Source organism: Euphorbia lathyris, chromosome 10 (genome assembly GCF_963576675.1).
Source record: "Euphorbia lathyris chromosome 10, ddEupLath1.1, whole genome shotgun sequence".
Classification (NCBI taxonomy): domain Eukaryota; kingdom Viridiplantae; phylum Streptophyta; class Magnoliopsida; order Malpighiales; family Euphorbiaceae; genus Euphorbia; species Euphorbia lathyris.
This window is the reverse complement of record NC_088919.1, coordinates 19,145,053-19,165,886: the sequence shown is the minus strand read 5'-3', so window position 1 is coordinate 19,165,886 and position 20,834 is coordinate 19,145,053. Positions and strand designations below refer to the sequence as shown.

At 33.9% G+C, this 20,834-nt stretch overlaps 1 non-coding gene across 1 annotated transcript; it reads right to left on the bottom strand.

The window, feature by feature from the left end:
* Nucleotides 1-256: 256 nt before the first annotated feature.
* On the bottom strand, nucleotides 257-363 carry LOC136210153 (small nucleolar RNA R71). Its single transcript, XR_010677861.1, has one exon. It is a non-coding gene; the product is annotated as a small nucleolar RNA R71 (small nucleolar RNA).
* Between the last annotated feature and the right edge of the window lie 20,471 nt (nucleotides 364-20,834).

The following is a 20,834-nucleotide window of genomic DNA, read 5'->3' as shown; positions in this document are numbered from 1 at the left end:
GTTGCAAAATAATGTAACATTTTACGGGTTACCTAACGAAAATCCTAACACCCATTTAACAAATTTCCTTGAAATTTGTGATACTTTTAAAATCCCAGATGTGACTGCAGAAGCAATCAAACTTCGTCTCTTTCCCTTCACTTTGAAGGATAAAGCCAAAGAATGGTTAACTTCTATGCCAACCGCAACTTTTGCCACTTGGGAACAATTAGCCCAAGCGTTTTTATCTAAATATTTTCCTTTAGCAAAAACCGCAAGAGTCATAAAGGAGTTAACATCTTTTTCTCAAAATGATAATGAGACTCTTTATGAAACTTGGGAACGTTTTAAATAACTTCAACGTTTATGCCCACACCACCAATTACCCGCTGAACTTTTAATGCAAACATTTTACAATGGACTAAATCCTACAACTAGGGGTTCATTAGATGCTATGTCGGGAGGGCTATTTATGAAGAAAACATCAGCCCAAACGAGAGAACTTTTGGAGGAAATGGCAATCAACAACAGTATGTGGCCCGCGGAACGTGGACATATGCCGGGGGCAAAACCATCATCCTCAACCACGCCATCAGTTAAAGGTATAGTTGAACTTGATCCAGTCGCGATGCTACAAGCCCAATTTTCTGTTTTATCGCACAAAATTGACAAATTTATGGCACCACGTGATACCAATGGTAATCCAATCCAAACGGATGTGGATTACGAAAATATGAGTGAGATCGAACAGGTAAATTTTGTCCAAGGGCAAAACCAAACTAATAATCCTTATTCTAATACCTATAATGCTGGATGGAGGAATCATCCTAACTTTAACTGGAAAGATAACAGTAACAATAATACCAGTGCTAATCAAAATCGTACCACTAATTATCAAAATCAGTCAAGAGATACGATTAGCACTTTATCTTCTAAAATCGACAAGTTTATAGATGCTATCAGTGGAAAAATAAGTAATCACGACGATGGTTTTAAACAGATCGAAAATAAATTCGATCAGCTTATTAAAAACCACTCATCTAGCATCCATAATTTGGAGGTTCAAATTGGTCAACTTGCTAAATCAATTCCATCCCGAAAAGAGGGAAGTCTTCCCAGCCATACGGAAGAAAATCCGAAAGAGCAGGTGAAAGCTATTACTCTTCGTTTAGGAAAAAATTATCAAGGGCCTGAAATGCCCAAAGATGCAACATTACCAGGAACTGATTTACCAAAGTCCAAAGAAGATATCTTAAACACAAATAGTTCACCATTTGACACAAGTACCAAAACTTTTGTACCCAAGCCACTTTTTCCGCACAAAGTCCGAAATAAGGACTATGATAAACAACTTCTAACGTTTTTGGATAAACTCAAAAATTTGCACATCAATTTGACATTTATGGATGCAATCACACAAATTCCTAACTATGATAAGTTTTTAAAGGATTTGATTTTGAAGAAAATCAGTTGGGAAGGAATTTCATCCATTTCGTTAACTGAAGACTGTAGTTCAATAGTATCAAGTAATTTGCCCACAAAACTCAAGGATCCCGGATGTTTTACCATTCCGTGTAAATTGGGAGATATTGAATTCCTTAGTTGTCTTTGTGATTTAGGAGCAAGTATAAACTTAATGCCGCTGTCTATTTTTAACAAGTTAGGTTTAGAAGAAGATATTAAACGTACCAATATGGTTTTGCAATTAGCGGATCAAACCACTAAGAGGCCATATGGTATAATTGAAGATGTTTTAGTCAAAGTCGATAAATTTATTTTTCCTATCGATTTTGTTATATTAGACTTTGCATATGATGTAAACTGCCCTTTAATTTTTGGTAGACCGTTTATGAACACGGGACGCGCTCTAGTAGATGTGTCGGAAGGGAAAGTAGTTTTAAGGATAGGAGAAGATAAGGTCGAGTTTAATATGAACAAAGCGATGAAATACCCTATGGAGGAATTCGCTTGTATGAAACTTGATTTAGTCGAGGAATGTGTCAATGATGTAATTCAGAGTGAAGAAATAATTGAACCTATAATAGGTGAGGAATTAGATGATAAGGACCCAGAGCCTTTGATTCGAGAAGATGGACCAGTTCCGCCTTCAATTGTAACACCCCCTAGATTAGAACTTAAAGAGTTACCCAGTCATTTGAGGTACGCTTTCTTAGGCGAAGGCGATTCTCTACCTATAATTATTTCTAACAAATTAACAAGCGCTCAAGAAGAAAAATTGAAAAAAGTTGTTAGAAATAGGATAGGAAGTATGGGATGGCAAATTTCAGACTTAAAAGGAATTAATCCTAGTATAGTTATGCACAGAATTCACTTAGAAGAGGATAAGCCACCTAAAGCGGATAGGCAAAGACGCTTAAATCCGAACATGAAAGAAGTAGTCAAAAATGAGATTACTAAACTTTTAGACAATGGAATCATTTATCCGATCTCGGATAGTGAATGGGTTAGTCCAATCCATTGTGTACCCAAAAAAGGAGGCATAACTGTTGTAAGAAATGATGAAGGTGAACTGATACCTACACGAACCACCACCGGTTGGAGGGTTTGTATAGACTATAGGAACCTAAATAAAGCTACTAGGAAAGATCATTTTCCTCTACCTTTCATTGATCAAATGATCGAAAGGATAGCCGGTCATGCATTTTATTGTTTCCTAGACGGTTATTCCGGATTCTTTCAAATTTACATTTACCCGGATGACCAAGACAAAACAACCTTCACATGTCCTTACGGAACGTTTGCATATAGGAGAATGCCTTTTGGTCTATGTAATGCACCAGCAACATTTCAACGATGTATGACAGCAATATTTAATGACTTCATTGAAGACATAATGGAAGTTTTCATGGATGATTTTCAGTTTATGGAGATTCTTTCGATGCATATTTACAGAACTTAGATAAAGTATTGTCTAGATGTGAGGAAACGAATTTAGTATTAAATTGGGAAAAATGTCATTTCATGGTAGACGAAGGAATTGTTTTAGGTCATAAGATATCTGAAAAAGGTTTAGAGGTGGACAGAGCAAAGACTTCAGTTAGAGAAAAATTACCCCCACCAACCACTGTTAAGGGAGTGAGATCATTTTTGGGTCATGCAGGTTTTTACAGACGGTTTATAAAGAACTTTTCTGTAATCTCCAAACCACTTACTAATTTGCTTATGAAGGATTCAACTTTTGATTTTAATAAAGATTGTTTACAAGCTTTCAATACCTTGAAAACGGCTTTAGTAAGTACACCTATAATATCGAAACCCGATTGGAATCTACCTTTCGAAATTATGTGTGATGCGAGTGACTTAGCTGTAGGATGTGTATTAGGTCAAAGGAAGGATAAGAAACTTCATGTTATATATTATGCGAGTCACACTTTGTCCGGTGCACAGCTAAATTACACCACAACTGAAAAAGAAATGTTAGCAGTAGTTTTTGCATGTGATAAATTCCGATCTTATTTGTTAGGATCTAAAGGCATCATCTATACAGATCATGCAGCTTTACGATATTTATTTGCTAAGAAAGATGCAAAACCGCGTCTTATTAGATGGGTTTTACTATTGAAAGAATTTGACATTGAGATTAAAGACAAAAAGGGAGTTGAAAACCTGGTCGCCGATCATCTATCAAGACTTGAGGATGAAAACGGTCCCATCGGTGAAACATCAGGCATTCGAGATGATTTCCCCGATGAACATCTCATGCAAGTACAAAGTGTCATAGCTCCATGGTATGCGGACATTGCCAATTACTTAGCCGCACATGTTGTGCCAGATGGATTGACTTCTCAGCAAAAGAAGAAATTCTTTTCAGAAGTTAAGAAATATTTTTAGGAAGATCCATTCTTGTTCAAAACATGCGGCGATGGAATACTTAGGAGATGTGTTAGTGAGTTTGAACATGACTCTATAATACTAGAATGTCATGCTAGCGCTTACGGAGGTCATAATAGCGTAAGCAAAACAACAGCTAGAATACTTGAATGCGGATTCTTTTGGCCTACTCTGTTTAAAGATGTCCGTTCATTTATTATCCGCTGTGATAAATGTCAAAGAACAGGGAATATAGGAAGGAAAGATGAGATGCCTCTTACGAACATATTGGAAGTTGAAATCTTCGACGTATGGGGAATTGATTTCATGGGTCCTTTTCCTCCTTCTTTTGGCAAAAATTATATATTAGTAGCCGTAGATTATGTTTCAAAGTGGGTTGAAGCAATTGCAACCCCGACAAATGATTCTAAAGTAGTTGTTAAGTTTTTAAATTCAATATTCTGTCGATTTGGAGTTCCTAGGGTTATGGTAAGCGACGGTGGTACTCATTTCGTAAATAGAGCTTTTGAGTCACTTATGAAAAAATACGGAGTACACCATCGTATCTCTACACCGTACCATCCTCAAACGAATGGTTAAGCAGAAATTTCAAATAGAGAACTCAAATGGATACTTGAGAAAACAGTTTCGTCTTCTAGAAGAGACTGGGCACATAAACTTAACGATGCATTATGGGCATACCGTACTGCATTTAAAACACCTATCGGAATGACACCTTATAGATTAGTCTATGGTAAAGCTTGTCATTTGCCGGTTGAATTAGAACATAAAGCATATTGGGCTATAAAAACCCTTAATTATGATTTGCAAAGCGCAGGGAAAAAGCGTTTGTTTGACTTAAACGAGTTGGATGAATTACGCTATTTGTCCTACGAAAATGCAAGAATTTATAAGGAAAAAATTAAAAAGTGGCATGATGCCAAAATCAAAATTAAAAACTTTAATGTTGGGGATAAAGTCTTACTTTTTAATTCGAGATTAAAGTTATTTTCAGGTAAGCTAAAATCTAGATGGGCTGGACCATTTTTGGTTGTTAAAACATTTGATTACGGAACATTGGAGCTAGAAAAGTCTAATGGCGAACGATTTAAGGTCAATGGTAATCGTTGCAAGATTTATTTCGACGGAGCTCCAATTCAAGCAATTGAATCCGTGGATAAATTCTACGAAAATTAATTTATTTAGTTTTCATGTTTTTAATTTATAGTTTTTTCTTGTTTTATGTTCATCATTCTTATTCTTTTTCTTTTTAATTTATTTATTTTTATTTTTATTTTATTTACTTTAATTTTTATTTTTATTTTTATATTTATTTTTGTGTACAAATGAGTTTTTTTCGCATTAAAATTTTAATTTAGTCATGTTTTGAAAATGATTTCATTAAGTGTTAAGTGTTATTGAGAAATTAAATATTCCAAAATCTCAGTTGAGATTTTTCATATTCTAGGATTTGGAAATCTCAGTTGAGATTCCGAAAATCTCAATTGAGAATTTTTTTTGTCTTTTTGCATTTGAAATAACTGTAAGGGATTACAATCTTCTTTCTTTAAAATTTCTGTCAGTTGAATCAGAGAGGTATCACTTTGGCACCTTTTTCTTTCTAACAGACACAACCTTTCACTTATAGGATTTATATATTCCTGTAGGATCAGACTTCTTCCATTTCATTTCATCTTTCTGAATTTCTTTCTCAAATTCTCAAATCCTACAGACTTCATTTTCTTTTCTCTCACATACATGACTAAGTCTTTGAAAAATGTTCAAAAACACACTTCTTCTCAAAAAGGGAAAGTTGATATCTCCGATCGATATGGTGCATGGTTTCCCATTTATAACCATGACGAGGGGAAACGCTTTCTGCAATTCAGATATGCTCAATTCTTTGGCATGATGTATCTAGATGAGTTTCTGAACGAGGAACTCGGGATAAGCAAAGACATTGATCGCTATCTGACTAATTTGGGTTGGTCCAAATTTGTTTCTATGAAATTTCCTATAATTGGAAATTGGGTTCTGGAATTTTTCTCCACCGTTAGGTTCGTCAACAAGAGACGTGTTCGTCTCAGTTTTCGTTGTGAGGGAGAGGTATTCACTTTTGGATATCAAGAACTACATAATTGGTTTGGTTTTCCACCCCGAGACACAACTCAACACCATCATGGAAGGGATATGACTTCTAGAGATATATGGAGGATGTTAACAGGATTTTGGCGATTCAATCCACGTCTTGCCTTCAACAAATCCATTAATTCTAATTCCATGCTGTATCTGCATAAGTTCCTCTGTCACAGCCTTTTTGGTCGAGTCAGTAGCAATATTGTGAAAGATACTGATCTCTATGTGTTGGGCGACATTTTCCAAGGCAACTCAGTGAACTCCTCAAAGATTCTAATGGAGGGGTTAGTTGCTGCTTCCCGTTCGAAGAAATAGAAGATTGGGTTCGCCAACATCATTTGTGGAATCATATTAGGAGCCAAGGGAACCATTTCTGTCCCTTGGACTGATACGGAACCATTCCCTATTCTAGACTACGAGTTCTTGGAGAACGAGGGGCTTGTTAAACGAGTTTTCCGTTCTGGTCCAACATTCCTTTCTGCACCAGAGAGGCAAGTCTTCATTCAAACGAAGATTAACAGGGCCAATGCACGTCGTCTGTCATTTACTTAGGGATATATTATGCGTTTCTGTCTGTTGTTTTAATATATATGAGTGTTTGTTTGTAATTTATGTTTTTATAATGTTTCTATGTAAATATATATATATATATATATATATATATATATATATTATGGTATTGTTTCTATTTTAGATTATAATAAATAGAAGTGCATTAATTCATTAGTTTATTTCTTTTATTCAAGGACCAACCTTTGGTTTTCCTTTAATTTAATATTTCAGTTTTGTTTATCTCAGTTTCAGGGATTAATATTCACATTAATGTCACTTACTTCTAAGAGGAATTGGTTTAGAAGTGTTAAAATCACCCACAACAGTCCCAATTTTACCCAGATTTTTCAAATTCTCAGTTGAGATTACGAATTCTCAGTTGAGACAGCAGAGGACAAAAATTCAGCAAAAATTTCGTCCCCCTACCTACTTGCTGTCGCGACTGAGATTTTGAAAATCTCAATCGCGACTTGCGACCTATAGGGACGGGATTGGGGTCGAATTCTCACTCTCTTTCCTATTCCTACTCTATTTACTACTCTATTCACCTATCCTAATCAATACCTATTACTTACACCTATTTAAATCACCTCTTTTTACACCAATCACTCATCTTTTCTCTTCCCAATACCAAAATTCACTCATCTTCCCCATAAATATTTACCCTATTCATCTTCTTCTTCCCCAATTCACCACCATTATCTTTTATTCTAACTTTCATCCTTTCATATTTTCTTCATTCCATTCACCAATTTCACAAACAAAAAACTATGCCTAGACAAAAGACCGTTGCAAACAAAGCTAAGGCCACTGAGATCACTAGATTACGGGTTAAATATGGAGCACCGTTCGATATTACGATGGAAGCCGAAGGACGCAAATATCGCCGATTTTCTAATAGCCAAATAGAGTTCATCGACATGCTTTTTCTTGACACCGATACGGTAAACACACTTTCTTTTACCAAGCGTATTGATGAATTTCTTACCGTTCTTGGTTGGAAACGATTTGCTAGTATGCGTTTTCCTAGTCTTAAATCGCATATTATTGAGTTTTTTGTTACTCTAACCTATGACAAGAAGAAAGGAGTTATCTCTTTTCGGAGTGATGGAGTCCGTTATGATGTTGGGTATGCGGCCATGAACCGTTGGTTTGGTTTTCCTACTCGGAATTTTTATTCAAAGCCAAAGCCTTTTAATTCACACACGGTTTGGCAATCTTTAACCAGTTTAGATGTTTTTAGTCCAAAGAATACATCTAGTAAGCTACTTAAGGATGATTGTATATTCTTCTTTCACAAGTTTTTATCATTCTCCTTATTTGGTCGGGTTGAAAGTTCAAAAGTGCAAGTTCGTGATTTGGTTGTGTTAGATGCTATTTTTAAGGGTTTGACCATTGATAGTATTGAGATGATATTTACTAATTTAGTTCGAGCTTCCAAGTCCCGCAATAAGCAAGTGCCTATGGGTAATTTAATTACCGGCATTGTTTTGGGCGCTCGAGGTGAATTAGCGGATTATCAAAATATGCCTCATGTTGGTTTACCTTTCTTGGATCTCACGACACTTCAAAGGGCCAATTTATTGAAGAAAATGGGACCGCCCACCTTTATATCTTATGCGGATCGCACAAGACGTGTTTTTGCTACCACGGGTAGTGAAGCCTCGGGTTCTCAAGGTTTGGGTGCCCAAGATGATGAAGAGGAAGATGAAGAGGAATTTGATGAAGAAGAGGAGGAGGAGGAGAATGTTGATGTTAATGCCACCGAGCAAGCAAATGTGGAACCAAATGAAGAAGAACAAGTTGGATGGCAACGTGTTTTGACACAAATGAACGAGCATAACCGTCACATGAATTTGCGGTTAGATGAAGTCGTTGCCAACAATGCCGAAATGAGTTCAAGGATCACTACGTTGAGTCGTGAGCACAAATCTACTCGTCGCCGGTTGCTCTCTTTCTTCCGACGCCAAGGAGTTGAGACTACGCCTTCTCCACCACCTTCGCCTTGATAGGTTTTATCCTTTCTATCTTTAACTCATTTCCATTCTTATTATTATGTCTTGTTCAATTTGGTACAATATTTCAAATTATGTTTGATACAATTTTCTTTATTATTATGTTTGAATGTTATCGTACTATATTTTTCATTTCTAATTTGTATGGTTTATTTCGTACTATTTTTCGTGTTTTATCGCTTTTTGTACCAATGAGGACATGGTCCAAATTAGGTGTGGGAGGAGGTATTTCATATTATTCATTTTATTTTTAAAGTACGAATGAATGCAACGAACAAGAATGAATGCTATTTATTTTGCATATTGTTATTCAATTTTAAGTAAAGTATAATATGCAACATTTTTCAAAAAACAAATGCAACATTTTTGTTTATACAGTGCACCACTTTTTGGCAATTTTTCATAAACATATATTTTTTTTAAGTATATAATTCATATGTTTCAAATAAATTCTACTTTTAAAATAATGTTAAGCATGTTTTAAGGTTATTATTATTGATAGAAATAATATTTCTATACGGGCAATATTTTTACAAATATTTTTACAAATCTCCGATACGATTTTATCAAAAAACGTCTCGAGTAAATGTATATAAGTAAAATTTCTTTAGTTTCAAATCTCTACTTTATATCATGAATTCATGATAAATATAAATCTTATTTTCAATTTTCAATTAGGTTTATAGGCATAAATCAAACTAACAACTTTAGCTTTTTAGCTCGATATTATTTTTCGTCTTACATTAAAAACCAATTGAAGTTTTTAAGGAAACTTTAGCCATAATACATGTTGAATTTCAAGTCAATATAGGATGAATGTGCTATTTTTCTTTCCCAATTTTATTTTCATGTTAATTAAATCAAGTAGTCGTATTCTTAACTTTTGGCCACGATTGAGACCAACCTTATCACAATCGAGGTATGAAAGGGAAGAGCATTAAGTACCGTTTACTTTTGGCCACGATTGCGACCACCCTTATCACGGTCGATGTATGAAAGGAACGTTAAAAAAAAATTAAATTAAAGTAAAAATTAAACGTGTTTAAAGTTTTAAGTAACGATTGCGTCCACCCATGGCATGGTCGGTACCTCTTAAACGAACACGAAAGCAAATTAATTCGTATAAAGTTACGATCGAGACCACCCTTATCTTGGGCGTAACTAAGCAATTATATTAAACCTAAGTCCTTAAATCTATATTTGTAATAGTTTAGGTTTGGGAAAGGAAATTTTGTGCTTAGAAATGCCTTGAGACGAAAGATTCGGAAACATGCGTGCTTACACCGTCCCGAATACTTCAATATAAAAATTGAAATACAAGACGAGTAATATATCTCTTTTACACTAGCTAGTTTGATACTTTGCGTATAAATTTACCATGGAACCTTTTCTTTTCGGTTTAACTAATTTAAAGAGGAATATATGGATATATGTTCTATTTATAAAGAGATTGATTAAAGGATAAATTCAGTGAAATTTTGCTCGGGACTAGCAAAAGCTTAAGTGTGGGAGTTTGTTAAGCCCAAAATATACCTAAAATATCATATATAAATACGTTAAAATTACATTAAAATCATGTTAATTATATTCATTTGGAATACTTTTACGTCTTTATTTACTTCTTTGATGCAAGGTACTTAATTATTTGGTTAAATCCAAATAGGAGCGAAAACTGAGCTAAAATGGAGGAAAAACCTAAAAAACGTACCGAGAACGCATAACAGCCAGAAGAACGCTCAAGAAGGACGAAAAGCAGTCAAGAGACAGGGAAAATTCTCTCTGTCGCGACTGAGATTTTGAGAATCTCAGTCGCGACCTACGGAAGCCAGCTCGGGAGAAAAACGAAGTTTTCACTCGTCCCTATACCCCCTGTCGCGACTGAGATTTTCAGAATCTCAGTCGCGACAGCGAACCATTCTGCACACAAAACACATGTTTTAAATCAGAAAAACGCGTCTGTTCGTTCGGATAAAAGCAACCCTTCACCAGCGGACACGACCCATCATTTACAACCCTTCAACAACTATAAATAAGTGATCCATTTCAGAAATCAAGGTTGGAAAAAGTTAGAGAAATTAGAGAAGAAAGTTATTATGTTGAGTTTCTGATTCAGAAAAGAATCAGAAAGTTAGATTTCATTTCTGTGTAAACAATCGTGCTGTACACGAATTGTTATTAGATTAGTTACAAAAACAGTATTAGTTTAGTTTTCATTCTGGTAGTAGACGAGATCAGTCTCTATTCCGAAGATCCAGCGAGAAGAATTGACGGCTGAAGCGCATGAGGTTTGACGCACCTACGGAGTTTGAGAGAAAGATTGACAACCCGGATCTCAAAGTTTTCGTTACAATGCTATCCAAGTTTCTACTTCTCTGTTAACTTGTGAAAGTTCACATTTCATTAATGATATACCTATTTATTCAATATATTCTTACTATTGATTATTTTGATATTGTTCTGACAAAATGATTTTCAAAATGATAAATTGGTGTTTTTATTAAAACGTTATATTCCATCTTATTCATATAAGAACTTTGTTGAACACTTGACAGATTTAGTTTTTATGGATGACATGATCGCTGATCGCGGCTTATCAGACATAAAATACTAGTTTGATTAAGGTAGAAATCACCTCAACACCAAGGGGATTTCTACAGTTCAAAGCCATTTAATTGAATAAATCGCTATATTGTTACATGTCCATAATCTTACAAAGTTAAAGTTGTTTTCTTTGCTTTATGAAAATAAGTTTTATACCTATTATTTATTCCAATTACGGAAGTATCTGTTTTGTAATCAAAATTCCAAAACAGAACTGTTCTCTAATCTCGATATAATCCTTCTATCTAATCCTAATTTACCAAAACCAATACAATCAATTAAACGTATTTCTTTTATTAAACCTAAACACGTGATTAAAACCGAATTAAATAAAGTTTTAGTTAAAAAGCGTTCCTTGTGGGTTCGATATCTTTTATTACTATAAGCGTATACCGTGCACTTGCGGAAATCGCTCAACAACAAGTAAAACCGGACTCTTCGTTATATGTAACCTTGACACATTCCATGGTTATAAGGAATTGACCGACAGGATATAGTTGATGAAGGATCGTATTATACTGTACCTAATACAAAAAGGTTGACGTCAGTTATCAACCTGACTTCTTAATTGCTCTGGGGGAATATCATAGGTTCTGCTAGTAACAGCTCGCGACGGTATTCCGTTATATATATGTTGGGATTAATCGTGATGAATAATTTCAAAGGGTATATACGGCTTGTGGCAATAAAGAACCTAATGGGTCGCATATGGGACTTGGAATCGGAGGACGAAAACGTAATTAGCGGGACATAGACACATGGGCCGAAATTTATATATTAGTTAGGGATATTAATTTAGTTTAATAATTGTAATTAGATTATGATTATAAATTAAACTAAAGAATTATCTGATAATATTAATTGGATGTTTTATGCAATTAAAACTCTAATTAATTATCCCTAACATTAATTAATTATTAATTTGATTAATAATAATTATCTAAATATAATTAGTTATTGTTTAGATAATATTAAAGTGTTTATTTAATTATCTAATTAGGAATCCTATTCAGAATAAGATTCCAATTAATTAAATTCCTAACACAACTGGGATTAGGGTTTCGGAAGTCTATAAATAGACCCCCTAACCTCAGTATTTCGGCCAACATAAGAAACAAGAGGAGAAGGAATTGTTCCGTCATCGTCTCGGCTAATTTACTTTATTTCTTACTCCCTCTTTGATCTCGTATCGATTTCTATTAGAGGCAATCATTGCGATTGCTATTTATTAAAGGTTGATTACTGATTAGTTTTGGTTTTGTGTTGAATCAAACGTTCGTGGTTCACGAGTTGATAATAACAAGTTGTGGGCACTTCGTTTGCAACGGTAGATAGTTCTTCAATAAAGGTATTACTTTCTATCCCTCTTTATATGAAATAACAATTAACAGATCTTGGAAAAGGGAAATAGATAAAATAGATAAAATTTTATTATTCCGCTATGCCTAGGCTTGTCTATTTTCCTTCATAATTATCCGATGATCCTCTACCAATGTTTCCATTAGAAAAATAATATACGGACGTTGGGAAGAAACTACCTCCTTCAATGCACGAACTGCCCAGTGGTTTCCCAGACCACGACAGTTCCAGCTTAAACAACTCATTCTGTCTGCCGGCCCTGTGCACAAGGGCTCGTTAAAAAATTTCCTTTAGGAATCCCCTTATCCGTGTCTGGAATAGAAGTTCCTACCACTTTTTCCTCTGTCGAACCCCCCTCCCTCTCCTTCCCTTCCATTCTCCTCTTCTTTGCCTCCATTAACTCCATTTCAGTGTCCTCATTTCCCTCCTTATTCCCTCCCCCTCCCCTCCTTTCTCCTCCTCCTCTACTATTTTAGGATCCCGGAAGTAAGGTCCCGAAGCAGGACATATCTCCACCTCTCTCTCCCCTATCACCCTTGTTGCCGGTGTCCCTCTCCCCTCTGGTTGCCCTCATGTTTGTAATGTCACTCAGGATACCCGATCTCCTTCCCCTTTGACTCCCTCGGCCTCCCATACCCCTCCTTTGTATTTCGACCCTAGTCCCCTCACGCAACCATTTTGCCCCACTCTGATCCCCTCTTCTCTTAATAGGAGCTTTAAGCCACTCTCCCCACTTACGCCTCACTTCCCCTCCCTGCATATCAAACACCTTATCACAATACTGGTCTGTGTGCCCCATTAGGCCACAAATGTAACCGAAGATCCCCCAGTCTCTCATATTTGAAAGTGGCCAGTGACCACACATTTCCTGCACTCTTCAATTTTTTAAATCTCTTTACTGGCAGTCTACTATCAATGCTGACCCTAATACGCATGAATTGTCTATGAAAGCCAAGGTTATTATTTGGGTCATACTCCTCAAAAGATCCCAATAAATTCCCTATTTGTTTGCCCACAATCTCAGACATTGTCCCCCCAGGTAATCCAAAAATCTGGACCCAAATTGGCATCATAAATAACTAAACCTCCATTGGATCCACCCCTATACTCCAAGTATTCATAACTAACATATAATTATCAAAGGTCCAGGGTCCTCCAGCAAGTACTCTTTCTTTATCAATAGGATGGAAAAACTCAAACGAGTATAGGTTTTGGCTTATCTCCTGTATGTCGACCCCCCGACTAGGTCTCCACAAAACCACAAGGTGGTTACGTAACACCATAAAATTCAGTGTCCTGTCAGCTACAAACCTGCCTAGGAACCATAATCTCGAGTCTTCAAAAACCTCCTCATTAGCTGGTGTTTCCTATTCAAGATGCCCTGACTCTCCCCCTCCCAACATCAATTTCGCCGTTATTCTCTCCATCTTCCCCAAAACCACACTTCCATTCAAAGAACCAGCAAGAAAATAGAAGCAATCTCCCTAGAATAATTGATACAAAAAACTCACAGTAACTCAAAAATCAGAAAATGCTAAATATAATTAACAAGAAGCACATAGCAAATTAACCATCAGCCCGTCATAATCCCAACCCCAAATTAACCACCAGCCCGACATAAACCCCACCCCACTTTGCGAAGACAAGTAAGCTCCCAACGGAACTACAACAGCAAACACCACAACAAAGAAGCAAATGCAGTCAAAAACAATCAAACCGAAGAACCAAAGTCGCCGGTAACAGAGCTCCAACAGGAATCAATCCAAAAAACCAACCAAGAAACCCAACAAATCAAAACAGTAATTCGACCCAATGCTTATAACAGAAAAGCCAAAACCAAGAAAAGTCGAGCATTGCCGGCACCAACAAACTTCAAATCGAAACCCAGGCAATAGTCGAAAAACCCTGCAAGAAAAACTAAAGAGAAACTAACCGAAAACGAAGACCTCGAAGCAAGGCTTGAGACAACCCCCACACGACGGAGGACCACACTCAACGGTGAAATACACAAGCGACGGCGACGACGGACCGGATGAAGGCAGTGGTAGCGACAACTAGGTCACGGGCTAGGCGGCGGTGGCGGTGTTCCGTTCATCTTCGTGCGAGAGGCACTGTTTGCGTTCTACTGTTCACGTTCTACTGTCCGAAATAGAACGCACATAGAATGGTTTTACTTTCAATTATAAAACTTTTAAAATTGTATAATATGATTTTGGTTGTTCTACTATTTTTACTTTTTTAAAGATGTGTACAACACATTTTGTGCATTTAATCTATTTGTTTATAACCGAATGATTAATCGATTACATTTTATGTAAGTTTAGAGAGCTAACTGAATATTTTATATAAAATCAGAGCTTATTAAGACATTTTGAAAGTTTAGGAGGCAAGATAAAATTTGAGAGTTAAATGATATATTATCTATTTAAAAGTTTAGGAGGCAAGACAAACTTCATGGGACAAATGATGTATTATCTATTTGAAAGTTTAAGAAGCAAGATAAAGTTCATGAGGCAAATGATGTATTATCTATGTATTATCTATTTGTTACTCCTTTTAGTTTTTTTTTTTAAGAATTGTTAGTTTAGTTTTCAAGCCAACCGTTGAATTTTTGTTTTGGTTTTCAATGTATATATGTGTTTTTGAACATTTTAATATTTATTTTCCAACCATTATATAACAGTGAGTGTTTTTTTTAACATTTTAATGCTTGTTTTCTAACCATTACATAAGAGTGGATTTTTTAAATTAACCAATGTAAATTTATTAATTTGACTCCTGGGTGTTTATTAAGCATGTAATCCCTACTTTTCCAAGAGCACTACTTTTCCAAAAGCAAAGCGAATAATAGGTAAATCAAACAGATCTTTATATTAATTGTATTAAACACTTTAAAATGATTTATATAATGGAATAAATAAAGTAATACAGTTAATAATCATATATTTAATTAACAAATAGATAATTATATAATTATCTTTTGCAATAAGAACTACTATTTACAAATTACAATATGTATACTTTACTACCTTCTTCAAATTGGAAAGTTGACAATTGATTTCAATATCTTTAATGCATTTGTGAGAGGATGGATTATGTTCTAGATAAATTGATTACTTGATTACATATTATCATAATACAATTGATTGATGTTGTTCGTGAATACCTAATGGAATCTAGTAGCAAAGCAAGTAGTGAGAGCTAAAACCCTAAACTCTGCTTCTTTCCTATGAATATTGCGTAACCATCACATAACACATTTGTTCAATCCAAGTCGGTAAAGCCATGTAATTTAAGTTTTGATTGTGTAAAAAAGAACACCTTTTGAGGAGGTGATGCTTTAACATATAAAAAAAAAATCTTCATAGCTGCTTAATGATGTATATTTGTTGGTCTCTCAAGAAGACTAAGAGCCTTTGGTTTAACTGTCGTTTACTGTTTGTTGTTACAGTTTGCTATTTTCAAAAAACTGTTTTTTGAAAAAGTAGTGATTAGCTTTTGTAGAAAGCTATTTTCATGTATAAAAGGCAAATAGAGGGTTTCTAACTGAACACTTAAAACTCGCATGTGAAGAAGCAAACACGAGGTGAAAAGTAGGTAAATAAATACTTTCTAAATTGATTAATTATCATAGGTGATATCAAGACGATTGGTAGTCAAATAGATTAATCTATCTATCAATCGTCTATATGTACACTACACCATAGATTTCCTATTGCAACTCTTTTTCAAAAAATGTTGCTATTAAATGTTGTATTATCTAAATTTATTTAATTCCTACTATTCATGTATGTCTAATTTAACATCTCTATAACATGTGTTACTTTTGATACTTTTTTAGTTGTTTTATTTGAGCTACTAGCTGTAGGCCCGTGCAATGCACAGACATTTATTTTATAATTATTATATTAAATGTGTATTTTTTTTTCATTATAACATTATTTTATACTATATCCGTTTCATATTACATGTCTTTTTAGAGACTATTTTTTGTTTCATATTACATGTCATTTTATATGATTAGTACGCGTTAAGTCAGCTTTTTTTCCTGCTATAAAACGTGGGTTTATAAAAATTAATTAGAATAATGTACTTATTATAGAATAAATAGTGGAATCAATAAATAAGGGGCAACAATGTCTTTCCTCTAATATCTTTTTTTTTATGAAATTTCCTCTAATATCCTTAATTTCTATACAACTCTTTAAAACGACATGTAATATGAAACGTAGAGTATATGTTAATGATATAGAAAATGGTACAATGACCATTAATAATGATGTAAACAAACGTAATTAAATTTAATTTAGTAAATGATCATTAAATTTTATTAAAGCTTTTTTTTAGTATTGTAAATACAATTATATATGTTGTTTTCCTTATCATAAATAAAAAGAATTACGCCTACCCTATAAAATTTACTTCTGTTTTTCTTATCATAAACCTATATTCTCTTGCATACACCTTATGCTAACAAATCCCATACGGATCCTTCAAATGTGGGTTAGTGTAAATGTTTATTGTATAGAGGAGGGTAATTTTTTTGAGAATATTTTCTTATAGCTTGTAGAAGGGAGTTTCCTCATTTCTTGTTAATTATCCCTTGTTTGTTGTTCTTCTCTATGTAGTGTCTAGTCTGCTATTAGCAATTCATTAGAAAAGTAATATTGCATTTTTTTTTTTGCAAAAGTGTATATTTAAACCCTTGATCATTCTCTTATTTTTTGATTAAGCCTTTTAATTTTCAAATTAAACACATTAAGCCCTTAGCATTTAATTCTACATATTAAGCTCCTCATTAACGTCTTAGTTGAACCCTTAAGGATATGAAAATTTAAGATTAATGACTTAGTGTGTCTAATTTGAAAAATCAGAGGCTTGATCAAGAAATAATGAAAAGATAGTTGGTTTTAATACACTTTTCTATCTTTTTTTAGTTACTTTATTTCCATATCAAATGCAACGTTCAATTAATATAGATTCTTATTCTTTTATTAATTTGATGCATGTTATTGTCTTTCATATTTAGCTTGTCTAGTTTACGACCTAACTCATTTTTCACTATTTAATTGATTTATTTGGATACTATTTAATTGATTTATTTGGATAGAATATTTTGAGAACTTTCAAAAAATATATATTTTTTCTAAAAACCAAAGATTTATCTAAACAAATAAGCGCTTATTTTTATTCTATTCAAGATTATAGTTAGTGAATTTCTTTAAAATCTATCAAAAGCGACAACAAACCGTATTAGTTTTGGCAAATGATAAAACAAATGCAATCCACAACTATAATTTAAAGGATAATTTAAAAAACAAATGCATTTTTTAATGGAACAAAATTTTAAAGAGAAGTATAGAAAAATTAAAATAATTACGTAGTTTTTATAATCAGTTAAGCTCTTCACCTTTATATATTTTTTTTATTGAGCCCTTGCTATTTAAAATAGACACTTTAAGTTCTCAATCTTTAATTTTCACACATTGAGTCCCTCACTAACCGCTCAATTAGCTAACCTTTATTGATGAAAATCAAAGGTCAGAAACTTAATGTGACTATTTGAAAAATTAAGGGCTTAATCGATGGAAATTGGAATGATCAAGGGCTTAAATATGTTGTTTTTGCCTTCCTTTTCTCTCATATTCTTCTATTACGTTGTTGTTTGTTTCTGTGTTCTCTTTATCTGTTTGTTAACTATGTATGATTGAAATAGTTTCTCAAGTTAAACCTGAACTACACTGTTCGATGGTGGATGCACTCAAATGAGTGCTTTATAACGATACACTGTATCTTCTACACTTGGTACGAAATTGAAGTGAGGGTCAAAATCAGAGAGTTGTATGTTAATGCTGAAATTTGCAAATAATTTCCATATACACCAATTAGTCTGCCTTACACCATCCAAACATGTGCGAGAGAGAGAGGAAGAGGACTAAGTGATGATCTTGTCCATTTTGTTTCTCCTCTGATTTATGGTTCCTCCTCATATTAGCATGCTTTAATTCAAAATGTTGATAGATGTTTCTTCAGTGCCCGTCTTGTCTGTTCAGCTTGTCTGAACTCAAGAAGATCCAACGATCTGCTGATGCCTTTTGGTCTTATTTTCTCATATTGCATTTGATGAACTGAGTAACTATCACACATTTACATGATTTATATGGATGCTCTTTAAATTGATGTCTTCTTGAGATCCTAAACAGAAGTGTAGTATGTTAGATAGAGGAATACTCAGTTCAAAGTATTCTAGACTCGCAATTTGCTAATATGTTCTTTTTGGACTGCAGAATTCATTCGTGTGATCCATGTATGGTGCACTGCTGCATTAATTGGTGTGCTTTTTGCCACAAGCACAGTTGATGAATCCACCGCTATGTTTTTTACCAGTTAAACTTGGTTGGCACTATACTGTGTGGCAATTTCAATTCATTATGTACATGTAACAACCAGTAAGAAAGACGTTAAAGCAAACAATCAAATGCTTTATTGTAAGATAAAAATAGATAGTAATCTTTTTAACCTTTAAAAATATTAGGGTGATAACTGGAAAGAAACCTCAAAAAATTTATCATCCTAAAGTAAAGGAAAGAATACAGTTAGAAAGGTGTATGGAAGTTTTGAAGCTTTTCATTTTGACAATCGGTTACTGTAGTTGTTATTTCTTTGTGAATAGAGACCAGAGTTGTATTAGGTAGCATCGTGGAGTCATTTAGTTATGTATTTTGCCAAAAAGAAAGGATACTCTAAATTGTCAAAGAAACTGTTACTGTAATTTAAATATAGAGAAACTGACAAAAGCTACCTCAACATTGGTATAGAGAACATATCTGATTAGTTGCTCATCACGTGAGGTTAATTCTAAGACCAAATTTCAAAACTTAACTCAAATCAATCTAACATTTTAAGACTAAAGCTAAAGCCAGACCCAATAAAATGCATCATGTTAAGACAATTGATGATAAAATGCGACAAACATCAAGCATCTTCTCTCTTGCTAACCAACAATAAAACTAAGGGAGTAAAAAGCCACAATTACAAACATATAAAACTCCTGTTAGAAGTCCTTAAGGGCATCTTTGAATTTCCCTATAGCAAGATAAGCATCACCTCGCCCGTAGTAACCCTGTAAATCAGAAAACTATTAGCTAAAGATGCAGAAGCAAAATCAATAGATTGAGTATATAAATCAATAGCTTGAGCATACTTGTGGTCGACATGGAAAAAAAAACACCTATTGACACAAGTTCAACCTTTAAAAAACAAACAAACAATACCTTTAAATGCATCATTAGCTAAGACTTTAATTTCTTCGGTTTGTAAAACATTTGATTCCATTTTCAGCATAACCTTAATTATCGGCTTCACTCGTATTTTATTGCCATTCTGAAGAAGAAAATCCCTGCAAATAATTCATAAAATTGAAGGATTAGGAAAACTATGGAGTCAAGAATGAAACCCTGGAAATCTAGCAATCGTAACACCAGAAATTTATAGCAAATCAATTAAAAAAATTCTAAAAATCTTAAATAATAGATAGATTTTTGGGTTCTTAACTGATAACCAAGCCTGGAGGAGATAGAAAACAAATTCAGGATCAAACTCATAAATGTCACGAAAATAGAAACCCAAATAGAATATTTTATCTAGTTGAAGTTGTGTAAAGAGGATTTGGAGTTGTAGCTATAGCACCAATAGAGGTTATGACAAACAAACAAATCGAAAATTGGTAGGAATTAGAACCAACGATCAAAACAACATCAGAATGCCAATGGTGGAAGCCAATCATTGAAGAATTAGAACCAACGATTAAAACAACATCAGAATGCCAATGGTGGAAGCAAATCATTGAAGAATAGTCGAATTAATAGCCATGTCGAAATAGTGAAGAGAGATAAAACCATGTAAAAATGAGGAGGAAACTAAACATAAAAGAACTCTTTATTAAAAAAACACAGATAAGATAGGGATATAGATGCAGTTTAAAAACAAAGAGAAAGATAAGGGATGGAGAAATTAAAAAACACTAAACTGACTTAGTAGCAGTAAACCAAACTCACCCAATAACTGCTAAGAATCTAAAAACGATAGAAAAATTATCAATAATTTGACAAAATTTTAGAAAATTACACATCAGCCAATAGCCTTAGGTTCTGCCATGTGGCTCCTTGAGTCGTCTCCTTTTATATATTATATAGATAGTAACATTCATACAACATTTTCAAATAATGTTGCATTTATAACTTGATAATTAGATAAAGCAACATTTAACAATGTGAAGAATATATTCAAATGTTGCACTTAATAAGAAAAAAAAAAATTAATACTTGAGTTTATAAACCTAATTAACATTTCACAATAAAA